We start from the raw sequence: 27,779 nt of genomic DNA on the forward strand, positions 1-27,779 counted from the left end.
ATTAGAAACCATTCCATTAACAATAGACTAAAAAAAATACTTTGGAATAAATCTAACAAAAAAGGTGAAAGAATTCCACAATGAAAACTACAGAACACTAAAGAAAGGAATAGAGGAAGACCTTAGTAAATGGAAAGACCTTACAAATTCTTAGATAGGCAGAATTGATACTGTCAAAATGGCCATAGTACCCAAAGCCCTGTACAGATTCAATGCAATTTCATCAAAATTTCAATGATATTCTTCATATAAATAGAGAAAGCAGTCATAAAATCCATCTGAAAAAATAAGAGGCCACAATATAGCCAAAGTAATCCTTAGTGAAAAAGTGAAGTAGAAGTTATCACTACACCAGATGTTAAATTATATTATAGAGCTATAATAACAAAAACAACATGCTATTGGCACCAGAAATGGCAAGAAGACCAGTGCAATAGATAGAAGTCACAAAGTCTAATCTACATAAAAACAGCTATTTGATACTAGACAAAGGTGCCAAAAACATGCCTTGGAAAAAAGATAGTCTTTTTAACTAATGGTGCTTGGTAAACTAAAAATCCACATATAGTAACATGAAATTTGATCCCTATCTCTCACCCTGCACAAAACTTAATGCATGGTGGATCAAAGAGTTAGGAATTAGACTATAAACCCTATGCCTATTAGGAGAAAGTGTAGGCCCAAAACTCTAACATGTTTGGCTTAGGAACTGACTTCCTTAACAAAACTCCTAAAGTGCCAGAAGTAAAATTAAGAATCAACAAATGGGATGGTATCAGACTAAAAACCTTCTTTACAGCAAAGAAAATAATAACAAATTTGAATTGGGTATTTACAGAATGGAAGAAAATTTTTGCCACCAGCACACTTCTCATAAGAAATATGAACAGTCAACAAATATATGAAAAAAAATGTTCAATATTTCTAGCCATTAGAGAAATGCAAATTAGAACTACACTGAGTTTTCACATCACTCTAATCAGAATAGCAATTATCAAGAATACAAGAAAAAATAAATGTTGAAGAGGAAATGGGGAAAAGGTACACTCATTCATTGCTGGTGGGAGTGCAAATTGATGCAACCATTCTGGAAAGCAGTATGAAGATTCCTCAGAGAACATGGAATAGAACCACAATTTGATCCAACTATCCCACTTTTTGGTTTATAGCCTAAAGGTTTAAAATTGTCATACTATAGTGATATAGCCATATCATTGTTTATAGCAGCTCAATACACAAGAGCTAAGCTATGGAATAAATCTAAGTGTCTTTCAACAGATAAATGGATAAATGAATTGTGATATACATCATATATATTAGATATTATTAGATATAATATATAATATATAGATATAACAGGATTTATAATTATAATTTAATTTTAACATAATATTATAATTATAATATATGATATATATTAGACTATTACTCAGCCATAAAGAAAAATGACTTCATGACATTTGCCGGTAAATGGATGGATCTGGAGACTATCATGCTAAGTGAAATAATCCAGTCCCCAAAAACCAAAGGTCAAAGTTTTCACTGATGTGTGGAAGCTCACCCACAATAAGGTAGAACAAGAGAATAATAAATATTTAGTATATTAGTCAAATGGGAACGAAGGGAAGGAGCTAGAAAAAGAAATACAGTGGGTGAATCCAAAATAATTTTCCGATATACTTATATGAAAACACCATTTTGAATCCCACCATCGTATACAACCATAATAATAGGGTCCTAACTAGAATAAGATATATTCCATGCTTATACTATTATATCAAAATGAACTCTATTGTCATTTGCAACTAAAAGAAACAATAAAATTTGTTCAAAAATATTTCTAGAAATTCAACAAGGCGAGAGTAGTAAATTAAGGGAATACAAGTAGGAAATGAAAAAGTAAATCCAACAATTCCACCACAAGACTTTAGATCTGGTAAACAAATTTAGCAACATAGGAGGATATAAAATCTACATACAAAAATCAATAACTTTCTCATACTCTAATAATGAATATGCTAAGAGAGAAACCAGGAACACTATTCCATTCATAATAATCTAAAAATACTTACAAATAAATCTTAATAAGGTGGTGAAAGAACTCTACAATGAAAACTGTAGGATAATAAAGAATGAAGTTGAAGAAGACCTTATGAGATGGAGAGTCCTACTATGTTCATGGATAGGTAGAATTAATATCATCTAAATGGCCATATTACCAGAAGAAATTTACAGATTTAATGCTATCACCATCAAAATACCAATGACTTCTTAACACCACTGGAGAAATCAGTCTCAAATTTTATATTGAAGAACAAGGGACCCAGGAGAGCCAAAGCCATACTCAGCAATAAGAATGAGGCTGAAGCCATCATAAAACATGATCTCAAATTATACTACAGAGGTCTATTAATGAAAAAAAACATGGTATTGGCATAAAAACAATTTTGAGACCAATAGATTAGACTTGGAAACAAATCTACATAAAATCTACATAAATGTAGTCATCTGATACTTGACAAAGGAGCCCAAAGCATATTTTGGAGAAAAGATAGCTTTTTAAATAAATGGTGCTGGGAAATTGGTTATACATATGCAGAAGAATAATATTGGATCCCCAACTTTCTACCTGTTCAAAAATCAACTCAAAGTGGACCAAAGACCCAGGATTTAGACCAGAAACTCTGCAATACTAGAAGAGACCATAGGGTCAACACTCCAACACATTATTACAGGCAGTCACTTATCAATATTCCTAAAACTCAAGAAATAAAACCAAGAATCAATAAGTCTGATAGGATTAAATAAAAAATCTTCTGCACAGCAAAGTAAACTTTAATAGCATCAAAACATAGCCTACAGAATGGGAGAAAAATCTTTACCAGCTAGTATTCTGGCAGGGGATTAATAATGAGAATATATAAAGAACTCAAAAACTTAACAACAACTATAATCTAACAACTCAATCAATAAATGAATAAATTACCTAAAGAGATATTTCTCAAAAAATAAAAAATAAAAATGGGCAACAAATATTTGAAAAATATTTAACATCCTTAGCAATCAGGAAAATTCAAATCAATACTACATTGAGATTTTATCTTGCTTCAATTACAATGGAAAACATAAGGATAAAAATAATGATAATTGTTGCCAAAGATGAGAGGGAAAGGTACAATGATACACTGTTTGTGGGATTGATGATTAGTATAGCCATTCTGGAAATCAGTATGGAGACCCCTCAAAAATACAAGGAATGGAACCATCATATGATCCAGCGATCTCATTCTTTGGTATGCATCAAAAAGAACTAAAACCAAGTGTGAGGAGTAAAAATTTGTTCCCAGGATGTAGGCTCCCTATTTACCTCTCTTATTGTTTCTCTTGCTGAGAAAAAACTTTTTAGTTTAAGTAAGTCCCATTTGTTGATTCTTGTTATTAACTCAGAATAGAGAGGAAGAGCATGAGAAGAAGATCACCACTAAACAGGGATGAGAGGGGGGAAGGAAAGAGAGAGAGAAGGGAAATTGCATCATAAAGGAAGGAGACCCTCATTGTTATACAAAATTACATATAAGAGGAAGTGAGGGGAAAGGGGAAAAAAACAAGAGAGAGAAATGAATTACAGTAGATGGGGTAGGGAGAGATGATGGGAAGGGAGGGGAGAGGGGAGGGAAGGGGAGGGGAGGGGATATAGTAGAGGATAGGAAAGGCAGCAGAATACAACAGACACTAGTATGGCAGTAGGTAAAAAAGTGGATGTGTAACCGATGTGAATCTCAATATGTATATAGGGTAAAAATGGGAGTTCATAATCCGCTTGAATCAAATGTATGAAATATAATATGTCAAGAACTTTGTAATGTTTTGAACAACTAAAAAAAAGAAAGTATAAAAAAAGAACTAAAACCAGCATATTATAGTGATACTATCACTTCAATGGTTATAGCAGCACAATTAAAAATATCCAAAATATGAAACAAGCCTATGTGCCTGTCAATAGATGAATGGATCAATAAAATGTAGTATATATACCCAGTGGAGTATTACTTAGCTATAAAGAATGAAATAATGGCATTTGCCAGGAAATGGATGGAACTGGAGACCCTCATGACAAGTGAAATGAGCCAAACTCAGAGAGTCAAGAATTGAATGTTTTCTGTCAGATGCAAAAGCTAGTAAGAAAAAAGGAACAAAAAAATGGTATCTCATTCCAACAGAAGGGAGATTGGTAATACAGAAGAGAAGACCAAAAGGGAAGGAGAAAGGGAGGAAAGGATGAAGAGTGAAGTTGACCAAATTATGCTCTTTGCATATGTGAATATATCACAAAACCTTCCAAATTTAAATATAACTATGCTGCACCAATTAAAAAATAAAGAAAAAGAAGTGAGACCAATGCAGTAGAGGAAGTGATCAGGGGGAGGGAGGAAGAGAGGGAATGGAGTAGTATTAGGATTGAAATGGAGACACCTACATTACATGCATTTGTGAATATGTTAAAATGAACCATTCTATTATGTATAACTATAATGCACAAATTTGTTTTTAAATTTAAAATGTGCACCACATTGGTCTGGCAATGGTTTTTCTTTTTAGGACCCAGAAAGTGCAACAAAAAAATTAAAAATAGACAAATGAGATGCCATCAAACTAAAAAGCACTTGCACAGCAAAAAAAACCAAAGTGAAAAACAATCTGTAGGAGAAAATACCATAATATGATAAAGGGTTAATATACAAAATATATAAAGCACTCAACACCAAAGCAAGAAAATAACCCAATTTTTAAAAATACACAAATGACCTAAAGAAACATTTTTTAAAAACATTTAAAATGATATATGAAAAAAACTTTTCACCATCATTAATCATTAGGGAAATGCCAATGAAAACCATAATGTGATATCAACTCACACCTGTTAGAATGGCTTTTATCAAAACGATGAAAGATTGACGTGTTGAAATGGATGTGGAAGAAATTCATATATCATTGGTGGGCATATAAATTAGTACAGCCATTACTGAAAATGGTACTGAAGAACGAAACTAGAAATACAACTTACATATGATCCAGTAATCCAACCTTTGGGTGAATAGCCATAAGAACTAAAAGCAATATTTCAGAGGGATAGCTGTCTTTCTATTCTCATTGCAGCATTGTTCACTATAACCAAGCTCTACAAACAGTCTAAGTGTCCATCAATGGATTAATGGATAAAGAAATACACACACACACAAACACACACACACACACACACACACACACACACACTAGAAAATTATTCAAAATTAACAAGGGGGAAATTCTGCTATTTATGGCACCATGGTTGAATCTGTATGAGACATTATACTAATTAAAATAGGCCAGGCACAAGAAGAGAAATACTGTATAATCTTAGACACATGTGGAATGTGTAATGATACTGGAGGATGCACTGAAGAAGGCAGGAGGGGATGGGGAGTAGATCAGAGGGTATTAAGTTTCAGATATACAGGAAGAATAGGTTTTGAGATCTACTGCAGAGCAGGGTGACTATGATCAATAATGATGTGTCATATATTTGAAATAACTAAGAGTATAAATTTCAAAGAGCTCACCATAAAAATGGTGGTTAAGCAAGGCAATAAGGTCTGTTAATTGGTTTGAATTAATCATGCTACATTGTATCAAAACATCACCTTGTACCCCATAAATACTCATGATTCTGCTTTTTCAATAAAAATAATACTAATAAAAGAGCCTTTAAAATTAAAAAATTTTAAATGTTTGTCAACAATAGGAACAGAGCACTACAAAGCCCTCAGTCCATTTTTTCTAAATATGACTTTCTTCCAACTGAGATTTTGTGATAGATCTGGCAGCAATGAGTTCAAGGTTTGGCTTGCTGGTCAATGCTGCTCCTAACTGTGGCTAAATAAATGGAGTGAAGATATCTCTGCTTGAGCAGCATCAGGAGACGGGAGGATAAGCCACATGAGGAGGATGTACTCTATAACAATATATACAGTGGATTCGTGTTCAATGAGCAATCCTCCTGGTGCCTTTAAAATAAACCGTGTTGATAGAGAAGTCTGCTTGATGAGTGATTTTTTGAGAATGTAACCATTTTTAAAAGGAAATACAAAATTTCATTCTTCTTTTAAGTCTGTTTTCCAGCTTTGTAACATTTCTGGAGCATGAAAAATATATTTTAAAAATGCCTGCTCAGATAGGTTCTAAAAAGCCATGTCAGCTGCAGAGATACTAATCTTCCTTTAGACAAGCCTGCCACAAATTCACATGTGGTGTAGCACTAATTAAAGTACACCTGAATTGTAATTGCAGGTTAGTTTTATCTTCTGCTTGGCAGGGATTCTGTCAGAAATTCCCTTTCTTTCAAATTTAAATGAACACATCACATGCATTTTCATTGGATAACTGAGGGGCAAACCAATTATTTTTGCCATAGTTATTTTTCCCCTTGTCCTCCAATAAAACATTGTCTGTGAGTAGAGAGAATAAGATTGATATTTTTTTTAGAGTAAACCTAAGAAAAAAAGGTGTTAACTTATTTTTGATCAATACCCTAATAAGAGTAAAAGATTATTATGTGGACAAACTTTAACTCTTTGGAAGAAAGTCACAGGCTGAATTGTGTACCCCAAATTAGTATGTTAAATTCCTAACTTCCAGACTCAGAATCTTCTAGGAGGTAAATTGGGGTGGTCCTAATTGCAATGGTTGGAATGTTCATCTCTCTCTAGAATTCACATGTTGCAACTAAACCCCAAGGTGCTGATATTAAGAGGTTGGACCATTGGGAAGTATTTGACCATAAGAATTTCTGAGTTCCTGAATGGGATTAGTGATCTTATAAAAGGGCTGAAGGAGCAAGCTTGTCCTGTTGGTTCCTTCCATCTTGTGGGGAAAGAACAAGCAGTATCATCTATAAAGCACAGAGAGGGACTTCACCTGACAGAGGATCTACTGGTTCTTTGCTGTGGATTCCCCATTCTCCAGAACTTTGATAAACACATTTTTATCATTGACCAATCATGCAATCTAAGATTTTTTTTTAATATATCAGCATGGATGAACTAAGAACCTAATCCAATATAACTGGTGTTCTTAGAAGAAGAGATAATTTAGACATTGTTATGATTTGGATCTGAAATATCTCCTCAAGTACCCATGCCTTGAAGGCTTGGTTACTAAGGCAGCATGCTCAAAAGTGGAACTTTTAGGAAATGATTAGAACCTCATCAATGTATTAAATCCTTGGATTCATTTGATAGCATTAAGGGGAGTTGGTAGAAATCTTAGGAGGTAAGGCCAGGTTGGAAAGCATAGCTCACTGAGGACATGGGCTGGAAAAGTTTTTTTTTTTGTCCCCACACCCTGCTGTTCTGTCTCTTTGCCCTTTCATCATGATGTTCTACTTCACCTCGGACCCAAAGCAATGGAACCAGCTGAACATGGACTAACACCTCTGAATCCATGAACCAAAATAAAAATGTCCTCTTTCAAGTTGTTTATCTTAGGTATTTTTCCACAGTGATGAAAAGATAACCAATAGGCACAGAGAGAAGATAATTATGAAACAGGAAATTCAGTTGTTTACAAACCAAGACAAGAGGCCTCAGAAGAAACCAGCCCAGCTGGCACCTTGATCTTGAACTTCCAGCCTTCAGAACTGTGTGAAAATAAACTTCTGTTGCTTATGCCCTTGGTTGGCAGTACTCTGATAAGGCAGCCCAGGTTTGCTAATACAGCGAATCAGTACTCTATAGATATCCAACACAGGACTGAGAAGACAAATGGTAAAATGATCACAATAATCTGCTCCTTTCTGAATGTGCCTGTGTTTCTATAACAATAACAATAAAAATAATGACAATCTCTTTACAGAAGTCCCAGCATCTCTCCTCTACTGCATATTTACTAGGCAGGGTGCTCTAGGCTCCCATCCATACTAGGTGAACATCAGTCCCACCAATGACACATCACAAAGACTCTCAAAATATCAGTCCCTTCATACAATTCATGCTTATTTCTTTATGCCTAGTCTGGAATGGACACACTTGGCTGTGAGGCTCTACTAGGAGGTTCCTTTTCAATGGGTAAATCAGATGCCCAGTAAGCTCTGTCTCCTTAAGGTGATGCCCTGACCCCTCAAAATCCACTTAATTCAATCAGTGGGTAGCAGGTGTACAAAGAGTGTGTGGGTTGTGTGCGCGTGTGTATGTGAGAACTATGTTGTTCACTGGGGCGTATTATGGGTCAGATTTGGAAGATAAGTTACCTGGGCATTGGCCACCCATCTTTGATTACCTGGAGGTTCACACAAGTTTAAGGGAACCTAGAAAATGTAGACCCAGGAGAAAAGGTCAAAAAATGGGAGACTAGTGAGCCTGGCTCTGTCACAGATCTCTAAGTTTTCTTTCTCTCCAGGTCTTTATTCTGTATTAATAGCTTCTAAAGGATGAATTATGTTATGTCCCTTATGCAAATGGAATGAAAATGATGATTAGAAGGCCAAGTGATATGTCTGAGATCTTATTGCTGAAATTTGATGGAGCCAAGAGAGAAATCCAGACCAGAATATCTCCAAACCTGGGCTCCATACTAGTGTTAACCAAGTGAACTTCCTGAAACATTATTTCCAAGAAATACTTTTTAAAAAGAGGAGTTGTGGTCAAATATAGTTCAAATACATCACACATAATAGTTTCCCTTTGTACATTCAAAATGGACATTGATATATTAAAGAATCTGAAAAACTCAAATTCCCCCCAGGTCCTTCCTGGAGTCTGGTTATTCCTGTGAAATGGGAGCTAATAGGTTGCTGTACAGCACAGTGGCAAGGGCCAGACTCCAGGTCCAGCACTAAGGCTACTGTTCTGATGGACTGTCCTTTAGTATCCACGTTCTCCATTTCTTGCCCATCATTATTGGCTTCCCAGGGGTCTTGATGGACTGCTCCAAACCCTGTGCGTATTTCTGTATAGATTCATGGATGGACCCTACCTGGCAATAGTTCTGGCATCTGCCAGCCAATCTAGTGGAATCCCCGATCAGGTTTTTAGTCAGCTTTTTGTAGCCGTGATAAAATGCCTGATAAGAATAACCCAGAGGAGGAAAGGTTTATTTGAGCTTATGGTTTCAGAGTTCTCAGTCCTTGGTTTCCTGCCTCCATGGCCCCAGGTGAGGCAGAACATCACGGAGAATGAGCCTGGGGCAGGAATGCTGCTCAGCTCACAGCAGCTGGGAAGGAGGGGAGGGAAGGGGCTAGGGAGAAGACCAACCCTTCCCAGGCATGCCCCCTGTGACCTGCTTCCTCCAACTATGTCCCACCTGCCAGTAGTCTGTCTATCATTTGGTTAATTTATCAAATGGATCAATCCACGGGTCAGAGACTACATGGTCCAATCATTGTCTAAAGCCTCATCTCTGACCTTGCTGCATTGGGGACCACACTTTCAACACATGAGGTTTTGGGGGGGGGTCATTTCGGATCCCATCCATAACACCAGGGTAGCCTCATCCCTGGTGAGAGTGGAGTCACCCTTGCTGCTGTCACTGGCCCCCCATCAACTCAGCCACACGTGGATGGCTACTACCAATTGCTTACTGCTTCCTGTTTTCATAAAGTTCCCCTTGATGGCCAGTTTTAGTACAAAGACTTTAGTACAAGACAAAGATTTTGGCTTTGAGAGAACCAAGGATGAAAAAAACAAAACAAAACAGATGGGTAGGTGGTCAGGGAGTCCTCTGCAAGCACCTACTTGGTATCATGAGCTCCACTAGCAGAGGATGGGTTTGAATATCTCCAAACCTGTGCTCCATACTAGTGTCAACAAAGTGAATTTTTTGGAACATTATTTCTAAGAAATACTTTTTTAAGAAGAGGAGTTGAGGGGATGAGGGGATGCTGAGGCTTTAGGTCTCTCTAATAAGCAATTCTGTCAAAGTTCATCTCCATTAAAGGAGAGTAATTCATGAAAATCCTTCCAAAGCTGAGTCATTGTTAGAAGCATTAGGTTTACTAATAAAATGAGAATTAACACTGATATAGCATTTTCTCTGTGCTAAGATCTTTCTAGATTCATAATTAACCCAGTAGAAAATTGCAATTATTGCTAGGCATAGTTGTGGCACACACTTGTAATTCCAGTGATTTGGGGGCCAAGCCAGGAGGATCTCAAGTTTGAGGCCAATCTAGCAATTTACTGAGAACCTCAGCAATTTAATGAGACTCTGTCAAAATAAAGTAGTGGAATAAAGTACCCCTGGGTTCAATCCCCAGTACTCTCTACCCCCCACCTATGAAAAAGAAGAAGGAGAAGAACAGGAGGAGGAGGAGGAGGAAGAAAGAAGAAAGTTCTAATTTTTCTAATTATCATCATTATCCCCCTTTATAGCTATATAAAAATTGAGATAGAAAAAGGTTATTGAGGTTACTTATAGAGTCAGGATTTGAATCCAGTCAAATGACTATAGACTCTACGTTGTTCATTGCCAAATAATTTTACCAGTTCCTGGCCAGAAAAATAAAATTTAACCTTAAATTAGTTATGATATGCCAATAGAAGATTTTTATGACATAGACAACAATAAAGATGCCAAATATATTTTAAAAATCTGAGACCTTATAATTAAAAATTTTAGCTCCTTTTCTAAATTGGCTGCTGCTTTTGCCCAATAACTATTGGTCCAGTAGAAAGTGAGAAGACTCCTATAGCACAAGAATTAAAACCAAAAATCAATAAATGGGATGGACTCAAACTAAAAAGCTTCTTCTCAGCAAAAGAAACAATCTGTGAGGTGAACAGAGAGCCTACATCCTGGGAGCAAATCTTTACCCCTCACATATCAGATAGAGCACTAATCTCTAGGGTTTTTAAAGCTAAGCACCAAAAAAACAGATAACCCAATCAAAACTCAGTAATAAAATGAATATAATGAATATTGTCAATTATAAGAGGAAATCTGGATTCCAAAGACTACTTGTAACTATTGATTCAATGGGAAAGTCGCTGGAGTGGTTTGATATGCTTTTCTATGTCAAAATATGACTCATGTTACAAAATATCCCAACGGAATAATTTTGAGGAATTTTAGAATGAATCAGTAATTGGTTTATGCTACAACTCCTAAAAATGAGTAATTTCTTTTATAGGTTAACTTAATTAGGATATATTAGTGTTACTGTACCACTGGCTAAATATTTTGAATATATGAGTGCTAAATCTTACGTAAGTAATTCTGGTCGCTCCACTCATTGAGAAGCACAGTTCCATATCATGGGATGTATAGGTTGGGTAGTGTGTCCCTAATATAATGTCCACCTGAAGTTTCAGAATGTGAGGAAATAGGATCTGTGCAGCTGTTATTAGTTAAGGTGACATTATACTGGATTAATCCACTCAATCCATTGACTGGTGTCTTACAGAGGGATTTAGTTGGCAGCATCACAGCAAGGAGATCAGCATGTGAAGGTGAAAGTGGCCATTGTGTTGCCTTAAACCGAGAATGTTGAGATTGCTGTCAACCAGCAGAAGGTACAAGAGGCAAGGAAGGTGTCTTCTCTGGAGCCGTTGGAGGGGCATGATTACTCCTTGACACATTAATTTGGGTCTTAGTTGGCTAGAACAGGGAAAGAATGAATTTCTCTCATAATTTGCCCAGTCGAGGTAGCTTCTTACAGTGGCCCTAGGAAACGCATGCTCCTGCCTCTCTTCATCTACTCATTCCTCAGGTCAAGTTCAATTTCTGTCTCTTCTGTAAAGCCTTCCTACTGCATGCAAAAGATACCACTTTTTTTCTAACCCCTAAGAGGGTTGTCTGGATCAAGCTTAATTATTTAGAATTCAGCGCAGGCTTTACCTCTCCAAGTACATCTTCCCTGAATTCTGCCAATACCTTAATAAGCAAGGGACTTTTGTTCTACGCTCCCTCAGCTCTGAGGTTTTGACCTTTATCACTGTATCATCATGTTATCTCATTGTGTACTTATCTGTGAGCCACTTGATTGTGTCTTTTATTTGTACCTAATGCCTTAGACCCTCAAGTGTGTGCTGGTTGAATGATATGCATGAAGGAAGCCTGGAGTTCAAGGAATTTTGCTCAATTGTTTTAATTTCCCTTAGCTCTTGCCTTTATTTTCTCAGTGCCTGTGGGCTTCCAAGAATTATAAACTTAATGTAATAACAGATCATAAGACTGGGTATTTTAATACCCCCAGCATCTTCAGAGAAGTTGAAAACGTATCAGAGATGTTTACAACATCCCTTCGAATTTTTTGTTATGTAAATACCTATTATCTTCATCTGCTTCTTTTAGCTTTGTTCTCTTGATGTTTATTTCTTCTTCATTATTTTAAATTATAAAAACATTGCTGAAATTGTATTTGATCATTATTTTTTAAAATAATATTCATTAATTTTTATTCTACTCTGCTGATTTTTTAAAAAACAATTCCAGTTTCTCAGTTCACATCCATATTTGATGTTTACTAACTTTAATCACAGTTTTACTGTAATCTTGTTCTGTGATTCTGTTGCTGTTGCCTCTCCATTTCCATGGTAGTAGTGTATCCTGAATGAATCTGTTTTATTGGTCCAATCTTCTCTCTCTCTGTCCCTGCAGCAATACTGTGATGACTCCACACATAGCATTGGTATATGCATTCTGGAATTCTTAGCAAAGAGCACAGACTAAATATGGTTAGAATATATGTGTCCTGATATTGACTCTCAAATAAAAAAATCCATTAATTCTTGCTACCTAGTTTTGTAACATCCATTCATATAACAAATATCTGTTGAACATAAGCTCAGGGAATCAGGTAGAAGAAAACACTGAAATCTGGGCTCTTATGAAACTAATACTGGGGATGTGGGGAGGGGAGAAACAAAAATTAATCAAACCAAGAATTGAACAGATCATTTCAGGTGGTGATTAAGTAACAGGAACATAGTAAAAATGTGATGTGCTATGAAGAAAACAGAACATGGGGCTTTAGTAATTAGTAACTGGTGGTGTGTGGAAGAGGTTTTAGATTAGGTGATTGGGGAAAACCATTTCTTAGGGGGCAACATTAAAGTTGAGACAAAATGATGAAAAAGTGCCAGACACACAAAAATAGGGGAACAGCAAGTGTGAAGGACCTAAAATGAGAAGGAAATGTCCTATTTGAGGAGGAGAAAAAAGGAGAGAGTGGTAGGAATCTAACTCAGAGAAGGACAGAAAGCTAAACTCATAACAGGACCTTGAATTCTTGATAGGGAGGTTGGATTTGATTCTAAGCAAAGCAATGGAGAACACCTGAGAATTATAAGAAAGAGAGTGACGTGATTTATGCTCAAAAGGATTTTTGTGTGATAATTGGGTTGGGGGGCAAGTGTAGGAGCATAAGACAAGTTAGGGGGTAACTGCAGCAGTGGAGAGGTAGACTGATGGTGGCCTGAACAGCACAATGGCAACTGAGGTGGCAAGGAGTGTGCAGAGTCAGGAAGGGTCTGGGGATATAGCTCAGTTGGTAGAGTGTTACCTTGCATGCATAAGGCCCTGGGTTCAAACCTCAGCCCCACAAACAAACAAACAAACAGAGTCAGGAAGTTTTAGAACCGAAACTTATAGATGTGTTGGCTGTATTAGGAGAGGAAAAGAGATGGGTAGATGAAAACCTGAGAATATCATTGGATGATGGTGACGTATTCCGAGATGAAAAAGAACATGAGGAGAAACAAGTTGGGAAGTGAGTAAATCAGGGACCACCATGTGTGAGATGCTATAAGACAGAGTGAACAGCTTAATGTATGAGCCTGGAAGTTTGGGGGAGAACAGAACTGTAGATTTGAATTTTAGAATCATTAATATATAGATAGTATTTAAAGCTGTGAAAGCTGAATATGTTCCCCTAGAGACAGTGTATCCATAAAAGAAGACACTTAGGCAAAGATCCTGGAGACCCCTAGTACTTAAAGTGGGATAAAGTGGACGATTCTGCACTAAGGCATGAAGAATATATTACAATCATTAACAAATAGGCACTTAGCAGAAGTGTATGAAGGAAAATCTGACAGAATTAGAGGGAGAAACAGATGATTCAACAATAAATAGGTGAATTTTTCAGTACTTGGTTTTCAATAATTGATAGAACAATTAGAAGTTCAACAAGGAAATAGAAAGGTTGAACAACACTATGAACCAACTAGAAATAATAACCAACTAGAAATAGACATCTATAGTACATTCCACCCAACAATAGCAGAATAAACTGTTCTGAATTGTACAGAAGATATATTCTACAGGATAAAACATGTTAGGCCAAAAACAAGTCTCATTATTTAGAAGAATTTACAAAAAAGTGTGTCCTCCAAACACCATAGACTGATAGCAGAAATCAGTAACATAAGGAAATTTTGGAAATTCATATATATGGAAATTTTAAAAAACTACTTCTAAATAAGAAGCTAAACAATAAAAAAGTCAACAAACTCAAAGTTGGTTTCTTTGAAAAGATCAACAAAACAGACAAACTTTTAACTAATCTACACTGATCCAAAATAGAAGGAAGAACTCAAATTACTAAAATATATATGAAAGTGTGACTATAACCACAGACTTTAGAAAAAAGGAGAAAAATTTATGAGAGAGTAATATGACACTAAATTGTTGACACTAAATATCAACAATTAGATACATTAAATGAAGTAAATGATTTCTAGATAGACACAAGCTATTAAAACTGACTCAAGAAGATAAAGGAAACGTGAATAGACATAACAAATAGAGGGTTTTCTATTAGGTATCAAAGATTTTCAGTAAAGATATCAGGACCAGATGACTTCCCCAGTGAATTCTAAAAAACAAGTAAGTAAAAATAAATACCTTCACAAACTATTCCAAAAATAGAAGCAGAGGTTGCATTTTTCTCCTCACTCCATAAAGCCATAACTACCCTGATATTAAAACAGATGAAAACTTTACATAAAAAACAACACAGGTCATCATCTCTTATGAATCTAGATGTAAAAATTCTCAGCAAAATACTAGCAAACTGTATCTAACAGCATATAAAAAGGATTGTATGTCATGACCAATGGGGAATTTTTTTTTTGAGTAGTGTGAATTTGGTTTAATAAACAAAAATCAAACAATATGATATGTCATGTTAAAAGAATTAAGGGCAAAATCACATGATAATTTCCATTGATGCAGAAAACGCATTTGTCAAAATCCAATATCCTTTTAGAAAGAGAGCACCAAAGAAACTTGGAATAAAATGATACTTTGTCAATATGATCAAGGGCATCCATGAAAAACCCACAGCTGACATCATGTTCAATAGTGAGAGATTAAAAGCCGTCCCCGTAAAATCAAGACCCAGACAAGAATGTTCATTCTTGTGAACTTAACATTTGATATTGTATTAGAGGTTCTAATTCAGGGATTTAGGCAAGAATGAGAAGAAAAGAAAGAAAAAAAAAAAAAAAAACCTCTTCCAAATTGAAGAGGAAGAAATCAAACTGTCTCTATATGCAAATGATATGATCTGGCATATAGATAATCCTAAGGAAAGAAAAGTCACTCTAACAAAAAACCCACTTTACATAATAAATGAATTCATAAAGATTGCATGATACAGGATCAATATACAAAATGCATCTCTCTCTCTATTGTAGCATATTTATATTAAAGTGAAACAATTCTGCTAAAAGTTTCATCAAAATAGGAACAAGCTTATCCAAAGAAAACTCAAGACTTGTAAACTGATGAGAGAAAATAATGTTGAAAAAATTAAGGAGTATCTAAATAATTGCAAAAAAAATCATATTTATGAATTGAAATACATAGCTAAGATATTCTTCAAATCTTTCTACTGATTTGAAGTAATCCTTGTGAAGATTCTGGCTGACTTCTACCCCTCCCCAAAGTTGACAAGAAATTTATACAAATGCAAAGGTTACAGAATAGTAAAAACACTCTTATTAAAGCATAAATTGGAGGCTCCACACTGCTACTTTAAAACTTGGTGCAAAGCTATAATAATCAAGTCTGTGTTGTACTGACATGCTTATAGTCATTTAGGTTGATAAGATAGCAGGAGTCCATGAGTTTACCCTCTTATTTACAATCAACTAATTTTTGTTATAAGCACTAAAGTAATTCAATGGGGGAACTTATTCTTTTTAATAAATAATGCTGAGACACTGGAATTACATTGGATTGTTGCTTCACACCATACAGAAAAATTAACTCAAAATGAATTTTAAAATAATTCTATAATACTCTTATAGTTATTATACCAAAAGAACAGCCACCAAAGAAAACAACAGATTAATTGAGCTTTATCAAAATGTGAAACTTTGGTGCACCAAAGGATACTACTATAAAATGTAATTTGAGAAACCCTACAAAATGGAAGAATGCAAGAAAAATATCCCAAATCAGGTTTTATTGCTTGAAATGTATAAAGCAGTCATACAACTTGTGTGAGGCAGAACAGTGATTCTCTTGAGATGCCTACATTCAAATCCCTGGAACCTGTGACTATATTACATCACATAGCAAGTGGGACTTTGTGATGTGATCAAGTTAAGGTCTTGAGGTGGCAATGTTATGGATTATCTGGGTAGACCCAGGGTGACCCCTAAAGTACTGACAATGGGGAGGCAGGAAGATCAGAGCCAGAGAAGGAGATGTGCCAATGGAAGCAGAGGTCAAAGTGACATAGTCCTGGATCAGGAAATGTGGGTAGTTAAAAGACAGAGAAAATAAATAGGAATGGATTCTTTGTTTGAGCTTCCAGGACCTCTTCAAGCATCTAGAACTCTAGAAGGAATGCTGCTCTGTTGGTACCTTGAATACAGCTTAGTAAGACCCATTTAGAACTTCTTACCTCCCAAAGTGTAAGGTAATAAGTGGGTGATATTTTAAGCCACTGTGTTTAATTTTTGACAGCAACAACAGAAACTGATATGGTATTTGGTTCCTGGATATGGGGTGTGCTTGAAACTAATGCAAAAAAAAAATGTGGAGGCGGTTGGAGGATGGGGCAGTGGGCAGAGGCTGAAAGAATTTGAGGATCATGATAAGAAGCCTAAACTTCCTTAAACAGATTGTTATTAGAACTATAGATGCTAAGTCCTCTGTTGATGGAGGCTCAGAAAGAAGCAAGGAACATGGTAGCGAAAACATGTATAGTGTTACAGAGTATCTGAGTCATTATGGACGGAATGTTGGTAGACACATAGATGGCAAAAGTGCCCTTGATGAGGTCTTAGAAGGAAATGAGGAGCATGCTATTGAAAACTGGAGGAGAATCCTTGTTACATAGTGACAGAAAACTTAGTGGAATTTCATCTCACAGTTATGGGAGAACCAGAATTTTTAAGTGATGAATGGGATATTTAGTCAAGTTGAATGTTGAAGTTGTGAGCTGGCTTCTTGTTACTTATACTAAAATGTGAGAGGAGAGAGAGACACAGTGAGGGAAGATCTGTTGAGCAAAAAAGGAACCAGGACTGGGTGATGATTTGGGAAATTCTCAGTCTATGTAGATTGCAAAACACACTAAAATTAGGAAAAAAAGTCAGTACTGAATGCCTTAGAAGCAAAGTCAAAGAAATAGCTGGATTATTCTTTTCTAGTATTTAGGAAGAATTAAGAGGTCAGAGTCTTTAATTCATACAGACAGCTCTTTGAAGAAACTGAGTGTGTGGCTTGGACATTTATGTAGAAGTCAGGGATGGAGATGGGATTATCTAAGAAAGGAAGGTCTGTGGAGGAATCTATAGTCTAAGGAAGCGAATCTCCAGGTATACATAGGAGACCCATGTGGTTCTTGAGAATGTTATATCGGCAGAAACACATCATCTTGGACAAAAGCAAATTAATAAGTGAGAGAGGATGAAATGAAGGAGGTTATCAGACTTCTGAAGTTCTATAGCTAGGAAACAGGTTGATAAAGAGTTAGCTGCAAACGTCTTCTACCCTCCATGAAAAAGCAAAAATGATTTATGAACTGGGGCAACAGGCCCACAAAGACAACGGTGACATGTTCTCAAGCATTGACAATGGGGTAAAAAGTTTTCCTTTGAGAATTACAGTGTAATAACAGTGCAAATAACAATAGCAGCAGCAGCAGCAGCAGCAGGAAGTAGTGTCATTTATTAAACACACTCCATATTGCAGGTATCATTGTCTACATGTTCATGTTATCTCACTTGATCATTCTGCCCATTCTATGAAGTAGAAAGTCTCATGCACATTTTAGAAACATGTAAATTATTGTTTGGAGAGACTAACAATATTGCCCAGGTTCACAGAGCAGGGATGGAACAGGCTGCTTTCAGAGATTTGGGTTACACTGTACTATATGTCCTTCTGATCCTAAAATGGATTAAGGTGACATATGAAAATCATCATGTGAGGAAAAAGGTACACTCATACACTGCTGGTGGGACTGCAAACTGGTGCAACCAATATGGAAAGCAGTATGGAGATTTCTTGGAAATCTGGAAATGGAACCACCATTTGACCCAGCTATCCCTCTCCTCAGTCTATACCCAAAGCACTTAAAAACAGCATACTACAGGGACATAGCCACATCAATATTTATAGTAGCACAATTCACAATAGCTAAACTGTGGAACCAACCTAGATGCCCTTCAGTAGATGAATGGATTAAAAAATGTGGCATATATACACAATGGAATATTGTGTATATATGCCACATATATACAAATGGATGGAGTTAGATAATGCTAAATTAGCCAACCCCCAAAAGACAAATGCCAAATATTTTCTCTGATATAGGATGACTGACTCATAGTGGGATAGGGAGAGGGAACATGGGAGGAATAGACAAACTCTAGATAGGGCAGAGGGGTGGGAGGGAAAAGGAGGGAGCAGGGGGCTAGCAACAATGGTGGAATGTGATGGACATCATTATCCAAAGTACATGTATGAAGACATGAGTTGGTGTGAACATACTTTATATAAAAACAGAGATATGAAAAATTGTGCATGTAATAAGAATTGTAATAATAAATTCTGCTGTCATATATTTAAAAAATAAAATTAATTTAAAAAATAAAATTAATTTTAAAAAATAAAATTTAAATTAAAAAAAAGGTACTTTCAGACCAATAGAGGATTCTTCAGCAAATTGGATTATAGCATTAATATAAGAGAAGGACTAGAAAACAGAAGTTAGCAGTTGCTCCTACATGCACCTACTAGAGAAGAAATTTTAACTAAGAATTATGAATATTTAGATCCTCTGCCCCTGCTAACCTTACAATGAAATATGTTGCCTTAGCTCTCAAATTATCTGGAATCCAGAGGATCCAAATACCCAAATGTTAGAGTCAAAAACCTCAAATTCCACACTCACCAAAAAGTTGACAATTTTAACATCTTCCTTGTAGATTAGTTCCAGAGAGACAATGCAGAGAGCACATAAGCCCAAGGAAAGGGGTCTGTAGGAAATCTCTTTTTCTCACTTCAGTCACTAAAATCAACAATATGGGAAGGGCATGGGTTGACCTTGTGATGTGGTGGTTAAAGCATCAACCTCAGAGGACGAAAACTTATGTCTGAATTATGGTTCCATCACTAATTAGTCATGCAGCTGGGTGCAATCTGTCTCATAGGAAAATAGCGAGGACAAAATGTGATGTGTTCAGCCCAGTATTTTACACAAATTAAGCATTCAGTATAGTTGAGCTATTGTCATTATGATTATACCTTAGACTCTGTATCTTGGCTAATTTGTCATCTCTCTAAAGTGACAGATTCCTGAGCCTATAAAATGGAAGAGAAGATCCGGGACTCCAATAAAACCCAGGAATCCCATGGAATTTCATGAAACAGAAAAAAATCAGAAAATAAAGCTAAAAAGGAGACAAAAAGAACTGCTTATTATTCTTGCTTCCAAGTAATATTGTAAAACCTCAAACAAAACAAACAACAAATAGAGCAAATCCAACTGTCATCTAACTTCACTATCATTTCATAAAAGAATGAACATCAAAATATAGTAAGGAAATAATCTCAGAGTAAAAAATAGTTCTTGGAATACATTTAACTTTCTGAAAAAAACCACCTAATATAACCTGGTTTTCCTGTTGGGTAGAGATGGTGCTGTACGTGGACCAGCAATTAGAAAAGATTGGTAGAGGCCACTTGGACAGGTTTGTAGTCATCCAATAGATTGATGTTACTGGTAGTTACTGCAAACATGCAATGAAGTGTAGAAATATTTATATTCAATATTTTTCTAATGTTTCTATGGAGCTTTATTTGTTCTCATAGTTTTGTGGACAAATATTTACATAATCTGATTATGCTAGGTTATAGAGCTATTGCCAGTGCTGGTACAGAAAAGAACATTGAAATAATTTAAATACACACACACACACGTGTATACTGAAATTATATATGTGTATATGTGTGTGTGTGTGTGTGTATCTCATTCAGCATGTGTTTTTACATTTCTGGTGGTGTTTCAGGATTTTATGTGTATTATTTCATCAAAACTCTTCAACATTGTCTGTAGTAAGTAAAATTATTATTCTCATTTACAGGCAAGATGTCCCTGACATATAGAGATTAAGAGTCACAATATAGTAAGAACTGAGTGGAACTGAGAGTTTCTCTCATGCAACATCTTACTCTATCAGAATAAAATTCCTTGAATGCAGTATTCTAAGTAATCCTCTGGCTGAATTTTTTTTCCTACTTATAGTAGGAAAAAAGTCAAAGTAGGGCCTTTAGACTTGCAGGTGATGAGAATTGGCTTTTGGGAAGCAGCAATACCTTCCAGATGATTGTATTTATTTGTGATCAAAATTAAAACCAACTATAACCTAGACCAACTAGTCATCTCTTCATCTGCAGAACTTGCCATGAATATGAACTATATTATTTCAGCAAAATACCATGTTATTAAGATCTAGGAAAGCACATGTTACTTAGGAGTGCAGAGAATTAATCCCTGGCTCACCCTGAGGTTCACATCAGAATCAAAGAGCTGATGCTTAAATCTACTCCTGAAAGGTGAAGGGAATTTCTGAGAGAGGAAACAGCACCAGCCAAGGCATGGGGATATGAATGGCAGATGGGAACCATGTGACTCATGGTTCAAGGTCAAGACTAATCTAGAAAAACTGAGGGAAAATATTCATATGGAAGTCTACCATTATAATGGAATCTGAGCAGAAGAAAACTTTTAAACTTTGCTCTCTCCGCTGTATCCTGCAGGGTTATATCTATAAACAGAAGATGTTTTTAAGTGACCAGATACCTACATCTAGCTCTGGTTGTGCTGTGTGCTTCTTTTCTATTTGGTTAATTAATTCAAGCTTTTAATAAATCTAACCCCAGATTTAAAAAACACTTATAAATAGGAAAAATGAAAAAATAAAGACATCATCATATCAGGATTACTTACACCTAGAATTTTTTTTTAATATTTATTTTTTAGTTATTGGCGGACACAGCATCTTTGTATGTGGTGCTGAGGATCGAACCCGGGTCGCACACATGCCAGGCGAGCGTGCTACCGCTTGAGCCACATCCCCAGCCCACACCTAGAATTTTTAAGTTCAGGCATGGAACTTTCTGGGACTTCTTGCAGTATAGTTATTTTCTCTCTAGAATCCTAAAGGACAAGACAATGCTATTGTGAAAGAGGGCTGGAGTGTCTCCTGAGAATGAGCACCTCTTCCTCCCGTGGCATCTCAACAGAAGTGTGCTTGCACTATTGGATTAGGAAGTGTTTTGCAATTAGTATGATTCTTGTGAAGGTGTGTTAATACTAAAGTCTATAACAATGAAGTCTACTGTCTCTGAAACTGGGCTTGTTTGGGATTATTCTGCTGTTGTGATTTATTATTCTACTCCTCTGCCATGTGGGAAGTCATGTAGTCAATAAAATCTCTTAAAATCCTTCTAAGCAGTTGGCCTCTGTTTTAATGTAATTACCTCAATATATAGAAGCTCTAACTAAGAGAACACACTGATTAAAATTAACTCTGATCAAGAGCTAAACATCTTGAACCTAAAACTGGAAATGATAAACCTCTGATAGGAAAGAAATGGGGAATGAACAAGTTGTGGAAACAAGAGGCTGGTGGGTGGTGCACGTGTTGTTAGAATGAAGGGGAAATACTTTAACAAAAAGGCTGCCCCTGCTAATTATAGGCATCTGTAATTTGGCTCAAGTTAAAAATTCTAGTTCTTTCTTTTTATCAGCTTTTCTGAAATTCCAGATTTTATTTCCCCTTCAAATAGCACTTTGTATCAGAATAAAATTCCTTGAATGCAAGATACTAAGTAATCCTCTGGCTGAATTTTTTTTTTCCTACTTGTAGTTTCAAAGTAGGGCCTTTAGACTTGCAGGTGGTGAGAATTGGCTTTTGGGAAGCAGTAATACCCTCCAGATGATTGTATTTATTGGGTGATGAAGCAAGGGGCTCATTGTCATCCTCCACAATAATGGGTTTATTTGACAGCTTTGATGTCTCCACTTGAACAGAAACACTGCTACTGCTGCATTCAACAGCAGATTTAATAGGATACCTTTTGGCTAAAATTATGGAAGAAAAACTTTCACAGACAGAGTGAGCAGTGCATTAAGTTGGACCAATCTGATGAGGTGAGAGTTCTTTGCCCTCTTTTGTGATCAAAATTAAAATTGATTTTTCTCTACTGTTTTGGTTGGGGAACTTTGTTTCTTAAGCCATCAATTTCTTGTTTCCATTTTTCCATAGGAAGTTGGACACAGGAAGATTTTCAGAGGCAACCATCCACTGATAGGAGATTTAATTTATATATATATATATATATATATATATATATATATATATTTGACATATATACATATGTCAAATGTCTTATATTAATTTTCTAATGAAATGTTTCTGCTAATTTATAATTACTTGAAAACAAAATGCACTTACTCTCATGTATAACTAAAAAGAATAGATAAAAAAGATTAGTTTGAATAAAGAGATAAATTAAATAGTGTTTCAGTTATCCAAACATGGTCTACTTCTCTATATCAGTACAATAGTTTCCAAATACAACAAGGTGGATTAAGGAATTTTTATTACCAAAAAGAATTGATAAATGGGAATAGATAGCATAAGCTAAAGGACTTCCTTCAGAGAATGTGTCCTGTGCATAGATAAAGTTGGCGGTAGCCTAATTCACAATGAGTTTAGAATACTCTTAAAGATAACTCTGCTGTCCTCAGATTTTGCAGCTCTCCTTAATTTCCATGATGTCACAAGTTCTCAAACTGGATCCTCTTTGGGGAGAGAGTTTATGGTGTGGATCTTGCTTCTTTTCCAACACCTAGTTCAATACTCTTGCCTTCTTGATAGAGACCCAGACATTGGCTCCACTTCTTACGCCCACCGGTGGTGATTGGACCAAAAGTAAGCACAAACACACCATGAGAGAAATGGACCATGAAACCTGGCTCATAGAGATAAACTGGGTCCATCAGCTGTTCTTGGTGCTCTTAAGTGAGAAACAGTAAGACCCTGAGCCAGTGGACAGACAGACTGTGAGGAAGTTCTGCTGAGTTGCTGATCTCAGTTAACCCCACATATAAACTGAGGACATAGGCATTGAACAGAGGGCGAGGAAATGGGTAAAGAAGAAAGATAGGGAGCATCCATGCAGAGAGAGAGCGAGCCTGGGTTTTGGAAAGGAGAGACAGACCTAAAGGAGAGGCCAATGGCCGGTGGGAACACTATTTCCTTCTTTGGTGCTCCAGTTCCTTTCTGGTTCTCATCCATGTGACAGTCCATCCATCCTTAAAATAATCGCCTCCTTTCTCCCTGGTAACTTCAAATAAGTTGCAGCTTTTTACTACCTAAAAGCTAAACAAAAACCAAATATCAAAAGTGTCTCCAGTTGCAAATATGTTTAAAAAGTACTGACATGATATTGTGTAAGTGTCCACTGGTTAATGGGCTTGCATAATAAAACTCAGGAACCCAGTGAGTAAGGGATCCTGGTCAGGTGGGAAAAGAAGGCTTGGGGAAGCTTTATCACCCTGTGTTGGTTATTCTCCTGAGTAACTTTCAGGCTGGAATCTAAAGAAAAGAGAAAGATACATGGCAAACAATACTTTTCTCTCTCTCCACCCACCGCCAATAATAATGGTTTACGCTCAGTTATGCTTTGGTATTGTGCTCTAAATTCTCATTGAGACATCAGGACAAAGACTGGTTCCTGAGGCTCACACTTGCTTTCATATTGAGCTGTGTTGCACCTACAACAGTGTTTGGGTTCCTTTAAAGGAGATCCATGTGAGACATTTCTTTCAGAGCTAAGTGCTGGGTAAGATCTTACTTCCCCCAAGAAACTGTCAGGGCTTCTCTTCATGAGCATCAAAAAATCACTGAAATGAATTGGGTGGCATCTTTATTTAAAATTACTTTTATTTTAATTAAAATCATTTTAAATTTTTAGTGATTTTTTTACATAATTATTGAGTCACCATGTCATATGATACCTGTTTTTGTTTTGGATGTCAGAAAGTCCTGGATGACCTTTGTCTAATACACACACACACACACACACACACATTTGGTAGCAGTGATTGAACCTGGTTGCACTTAACAACTGAGCCACATCCCCAGCTACCCCTCCCCCATTTTTTTTTTTTTTTTGAGACGTGGTCTTGCTAAGTTCCTTAGGGCTTCACTAAATCGCTGAGGTTGACTTTGAATTTGTGATCCTCCTGCCTCAGCCTCCAGAGCCACTGGGATTACATGCATGTGCCACACCACCCATATCTTATATCTTTATTCTCTTTTTTTCTCCCATGATAGACTCCTGGGTTTAATTCTACTAAGCTTCACATTAACATACTAGCGGTAATTTGGTTATTTTTATTTTAAAATTTTAATTTCTTTAAGGTATGTCAGATTCTCAAACTCAGACTCTTCCCCCATCAATGTCTTGTTCATGCCATTTCTACTTCTTCTGCCCAGAAAGTCTTTGCCACCCCCACCTCCACCCACCAGAACACTTCAACACTTGCCCCAGGCACCACCTCCCGGGAGCCCTGATAAGATCTTCAGACCCCAGTTCTGTGTGATTCTCTGGTAGCGCATTAGGGTGAATGAAAGAATAATCATTCTATTTCTATTTGCAATGTACAAGCAAATGTGCAAAAGGAATAAACTATAACAGTGGTCATTTGATCTACACTTACATGGAAAAATCTAAAAAGAAAAAAATGAGATTAATTTATATTGTTGCATTTAAGGACTTGTGTTGCTATCAGTTTATCTTTTATCCTTTTAGATTCTACCCATCCTCAATGTTTGCAGAAAGTCAATTTTGGACTCCACATTAATTTCATTTCCTAACATAATGAAACTCCACTGAACAATTTCACTAGCCCTGAAAAGTGTTTGGTCATTTGGGGTTGAAAATTAGCATTGGTCTGAAATATAACAAATCTCCCATTTAAAAATAAAGCCAAATAGAGTTTTCTGGTTTTACTGCATATAGTGATCATTTGGGTGAAAAAAAAGTGTCTGCCCCATCCCTTACAGCACCAAATCTCATCGCCTTTCCTTCACTGCACAGCTTGTTAAATGTGAACAGTGCCTTGGATTTCACGGCAGTGTTAAGACTCTCACTGAAATTGCCTTGGAACTTGGTGGCCCCTAATTAATCCAGTCACTGCTAGACATTTGTGTGATATTGTTTATAGAGTTGACAGAGAAAAACCACAACTGTGCTGCCTGGGCTGAAAATGTCATGAAACTGGAAACATGGACTTAAATGAGGCCGTGTTCAGTGTCTTCTCGGTATGCGCAGAATACAGCCATTGTGGTTATTATTATTAAGAATGTCGTTATTTTTAAAGAGCTTACAAAGGACAAATGTGTAAGAAGAGTTAATACCATGCTGACTTTGGATCTGGTTCTTTGAGGGACTTGCTGAAGGCGTATGAGCATGCAGACCTTTTGTTGATTTCAACCTGAAGGAAACAGGAAGAGGATAGAACTGTGGACCAAGAACCAAGCTAAGAGGTTATTGGAATCATCCAGGTCAAAATAGTGGGCCTACTAGATGTACAACAGAAGAAAAGAGGGTAACGATCATGATGGAGTAGATACCCCTGGGTCATTTTGTATTTTGCTGTTTTGTGACTCTAGAAACATAAATTGAGTCCAGTTCTTACTTCTCTGGAGTTTCCAAATCTAACATGGGTGTCCTTACTTTATTTTCGTTAGGTGTTCAATGCATTGTCTGTTTCTTGGAGTTCACTGTCTCTTCTGGTTTCTAAAGAGTTGAGCTTATTCAACCAAAGCAACTACCCATTTCTTTATACAATTTGGTAATCTGAAAGTTGTCTGGAGCTATCTTGATCAATTGCACAAATTCATTATTTTACCAAATCCTAGAAATGAAATGAAACATTATATCCATTCCTATGCGTTAACAATATGTGCCGCCCTTCATCTGGCTCAACTTATCAGTAATATTAAGATGTCGAAATTTTATTTTGGAAACTGATCTGGCCTATTGAGTATGGCAGAATGTGATATAAACTAATAATGCCTGGCCCCTCCTGGCTTGCGGATTAAATGTAGATCTTGAAAATGTCCTCAGAACATCTGAGCCATGGAGTACAGCCTAGTGATATAATTTACTCATAATTGTTTGTCTTAAATGGAAGTGTATTTTTTAAATGAAGATTTGTGACTATTGTGTTCATTTTTAAAGTCTCATAACTAGATTCCAGTTATAGAAACCTGGTTTCCTACACTATGTTTTCCTTAATGTGCAAACAGGCAACAGGACATTATTCCTCATCAGCGCTATTAACACAAGGATAAATGCTGTCACTTTTTCATCTCCTGTCCCTTCTCAGTGCCTGGTCTTAGGAGACAGTAGATTAGTGCTGAAGCCATATACACTCAATAGCAGCCTAATTTGGCATATTAATATGCCATAGAAAAAAAAGCCCTTACTGATAATTTACATACCAAGCAAACCATTCATTTAGGAACAAAAAGTCCCACATGTATCCATTAGTCATTTTCTGAGTTTGTACTGTGTATGGCAGGCAATAATTACTGCTGGAGTCTTCTGAAATGAGGATGGCTCTGTTCTCATCCTCCAGGAGTTCACAGTGTGATGAAGGTGACAACTCTATAAATTATTGTACAACAGCAGGAAGTGTTGAAATACAGATGTGCAAAGACATATTATGATGTGTCTGGAGGGGGCCTCACTGAACCCATTTTGATTGGGGAAACACAAAATCATAAGACCCCCCCTGCTAAAGGCAATCTCCGTGGCAATTTCTGAGGTCATAATGCAAAGTTTTAGTTTCTTTTTACAGAGAAATTAAATAGACCATCTTTAAAAATGAATCATAACAGCATGAACAGACCCTCTGCCATCTACTAGCTTAAATTAAAAACCATTCTTTCTGTAAATAATTAGTAAACCCCTATTATGGGTCAGATTCTTCTTATTAACTTAAACATTATGACCTGTGTTCAACATGATGGATGCCGGATACATACTACAGTGTCTTTTTCTAAGTCTCCACATTCATTAGTTCTAGCCTTCAACTCTTAAGTTTCCTTTTCCTTCTCAAAATAATAGTTATTATGTTATTAATGTCAAATTTGTAATGGGTAGAACTGACCAGAATTCAAAAGGGATGACTTTAGTGGCAGTTGCACTTGCAAACAGTTTATGTTCTCAAAAGATCTTTCAACCCAGAAATTATATATATA

Source organism: Marmota marmota, unplaced genomic scaffold (genome assembly GCF_001458135.2).
Source record: "Marmota marmota marmota unplaced genomic scaffold, marMar, whole genome shotgun sequence".
NCBI classification, from domain to species: domain Eukaryota; kingdom Metazoa; phylum Chordata; class Mammalia; order Rodentia; family Sciuridae; genus Marmota; species Marmota marmota.